Source organism: Salmo salar, chromosome 03 (assembly GCF_965601325.2).
Source record: "Salmo salar chromosome 03, fSalSal1, whole genome shotgun sequence".
NCBI lineage: Eukaryota > Metazoa > Chordata > Actinopteri > Salmoniformes > Salmonidae > Salmo > Salmo salar.
Genome location: NC_138293.1, coordinates 11,484,253 through 11,487,917, shown reverse-complemented (window position 1 = coordinate 11,487,917; position 3,665 = coordinate 11,484,253). Strand labels below are relative to the sequence as shown.

Sequence of the window (3,665 nt, the reverse complement as noted above, 5' to 3'; positions counted from 1 at the left end):
CAACTGTCTCACTATAGACACTGGAAAAAGAACCTCTGGCAATGTGTGCACTTCCATGCCAGTCAATGGCCGTGGAAGCTGAACCTCAGGGACTGTGACTCCTTCATGATGGTGACCATAAGGACCTCCCCAGTCAATGCCGTATTCCATGTCAACCTAATGTGAGATTCAACAATAAAATATGAGCAAGTCTTATCTATGCAAATAATAAAGGAATGCCAAGCACAATAAAACTCAAGAACAAGGTCATTTGGAAATACAGATACAAATATTGCTGCTTACATTCATACTTATTCATACGTACACATTTGTGTGTTATGCATTAGAAGTGTACTTGCTAACATTGTTTGACGTACAAACCTGGACGGGTCATGATATCCCTCACGTTGATTCTGAATCCATAGCTGCAGTCGTGACTGATTCCCCTCAGAGCGCAGTCGATGGTGGTTCCAGCCGTCCTTGAAGAACTGCAGGTGCTTTTGGATTTGTGGAAGGAAGCTCCAGTGGAGGGCATAGATGTGGATCTCTTCATCTAGGTTGAGTAGACCCTCCCTCTCCAGGTTGCAGATAGAAGTATAGAAGAGGTCCAACACTCCTCCAAAGACATCCCTCCACAATCGTTCTATCCTGGATAAAGAGACAAAGCAGAAGAGTGTGAGAGAAAGAGTTGGGGGAAAGAGATATGTCATTATCGTTATTCATAAAATCACCACAGTTGTCAACAGTCACAACTCTTTCTATGCAAAAACGTTCTAGGAATGTTTACTAAATCAGCTCAATTTAGCATGTGAACTCAAACATAACTCATGTGGTTCTTAAACATATTTTTCTGACAATTAACCAAACATAATTGGCCCTTTAAGATAATAAATGTTGATTGAAGAAGTATGAAAATATACACAATTATTACAAAAATTATAATACCTCTGGTTGTGTGTACTTCTACCAGTGAGATGGGAATTCCCTGTTTAGGCATCTGGTGGACACCATGAAGTGTGCCACTTGAACATTTTCTCCTCCTTCGTCAGACCTAACGTGTGATTGCACTCCATAGACTGCTCCAAGGAAGCTATTCAGCACTGTTGAGGCGGCGCTGAGGTACACGATTAGACGGCTAAAACCGTCAATGCCACCATGAACTACAAATCGCCATCTGTAATAAAGAAATTCCATTGTTTCGTTTACTGGAATAGTAAAGGTCCCATCTAACATAGTTAAAAGAATCTGCACTCTTCAATCACTGGATCGACGTGTTCTTTTTTCTTCGACTGACATTTTACAGTGGCTTTACACATTGCACAAGTGCAAAGTCTTCAAGACAGTAATGCAAATAGACATGATGAGTGAATTAGTAATAAATATATAACAAATACATCTTGATCATCGTCCAGCTTGTTGAATAAACCTCTGGCATAAACGTTGCTCTGTGGCGGTTAGTAGAGCACTTAATGCAGCGCAGGCGCCACCCCAGTGGCATGACTTCAACTGTGAATGGAAGGGATGGGTGACGTCCCCCAAGATGATGAGGGTTTGCTTGTAGAACGAGGCCTGGATACAGAGCGTCACACCAGTGACTTTGGCGCTGGTTTTAACAATGGCTTGGAGACCTGTTTGGTTACCTGCCATAGTTACAAACTGAGATTAACTGGAGATTAATTTACCAAATGGAGTTGCTTCCTTACAAAAAGGTATAATTGATGAAACGGAATATTGTAACACCTGTTAAGACAAGTTGAAACACCCATATGGGTCCATAACTCCATATCAAACAGGATTTGGGAAAAACATGTACAGACAAAACTACTCATGTGTCCTGTGACAGAAGCTAGGAGCGACTGAAATTCTTTAAGTACACCATCCAACTCAAGAAACATAATCAACTCATACCCATATGCGAAGGCATTAATGCTTTTCATACAATCATGTTTATGTAGATATGGTATACCCCACAAATAAGGGGACATTGGGGGTATTGGAGAGACCCTCACAAAAGTTAAGGACTGTTGTAACATTATTATTGTTCAAATGATGAACACTGAGAATGTTTTTTTTTTTTTTTACAGGGAATTTGAGCACTCTTCTCTAATACTTTGAAGTCTGCACTAATAATACAGTGTGTCACATACAAAAAGTATTGTATGATTTTGCATTGTATTGTACTGTTTCGTTGACAAAAACTCAGCCTTACCTAATGAGTTTATGGTTGCCATCTATATGCCACAAACTGTTTGGAGCTGGCACAGAATATCTTCTGCAGCTGGAGAGTATGCATCTGAACTCTTTCTGGATCTATAAAACAGAGGTTAGAATGTTGTTTCACACAAATGTCATATTCACTTCTAATTGTCAGGTAAGCACACATATTAATAGACAAATGCTCTCCCCAATTCCACAGAAAATCGACACAAAATGCAACACTTACATTCGATCCGTATACCTCTAGCGTTGAGGTGGCCCAACATCATTTTATAGCCTGTATTTGGATGATGACTGAGGATTTCACGCACAATTTGCTTCCAACTCTTCATTGCCAATGGTGGTGTTAAACAAGTCGAAACAACCTTAAGAACAACATTTCATATATGTCAGACAAATAAGACTGTGAGCGGGTTATAGATCTAACTTTGCACTATTGCCATTTCATCATACAGACAAAGTTAACAAGCCTGACAAGGCAAGTGTCATCAGCTAGATGTCACCACATGCTTTTAAGCCAGTAGCAGACAAAAACATACACATCTAAACAGCTAATGTTACCCTTAACCTCAAGACACATTCACACACCAATTTGTTTGGGGTCTTGTTGACGCAAGATATCAGGTGCACTCACCTTATCCCATGCCCTGCTATTCGATGGCAAACTGTTCTTTCACCAACCCCAAAAAGAGCTGCAATGTCACGAACAGACAAACCAGCTAACAAATAACCTTCTGCAGCATCCATAGGCTAAGTATGTGAGCAGGACATCCAACTGCTCTGGTGTCATCTGAATGTTGAATTGAAAGATTGAGGCGATGGCACACTTCATCCAAATTGCTGAACACTACAGGGTCAACCTCTGTGTCAGTAGATGCAGCTAACTGGAACTAATTGTCAGCCAGAGACTCCACACAAAAAAGTAAATAACCAGATTCAGCACTAGCATTTTCAGCTAGGTTAGCCAACACTCTCAAATCTCTGGCTATCTCTTGCATGTGTGTAGCCATATTGCGTAGTGTCTGTGTCATAGCAACCAGGCATGTCAAGTCGATCTTCATACTCTGATACCAATCAACCAATGGGAGTAATGTCACAGTGACATAGTTTGATTGACAGCCTCGTCATTAGTATAGGGACAAAGAAATACAGAAATAAATACAGAAATAAAAGTTGACATTAGTAAATAAATAGGGAAATAAATAAATACAGGAATAAATGGTGCAGAAGTACTCATTTATATCAAATTGTGTTTATGTATTGATTGATTTCCGTGTAAATTAATTTATTTTTACATTTACATGCCTATTTATTTATTTATGTAGTCATTTATTTTAGATTTTGGTCGTCTTGCTCCTCCATAGTCATGCCAAATAATGTCCCCCGGCAAAATAGTGTCACAATGGGATTCAATGAGTTCTAACTTCTGTTGCTAGAATTTACAACATTCTGACCAGATTATGTAATGA

At 39.5% G+C, this 3,665-nt stretch overlaps 1 long non-coding RNA gene across 1 annotated transcript; it reads right to left on the bottom strand.

Moving 5' to 3' along the window:
* Window positions 1–940: 940 nt before the first annotated feature.
* LOC106598310 (uncharacterized) lies at window positions 941–3,025 on the bottom strand. Its single transcript, XR_006769058.2, has 3 exons — window positions 2,423–3,025; window positions 2,189–2,289; window positions 941–1,619 (listed from the first exon to the last, which is right to left on the bottom strand). It is a non-coding gene; the product is annotated as an uncharacterized LOC106598310 (long non-coding RNA).
* Window positions 3,026–3,665: the final 640 nt, after the last annotated feature.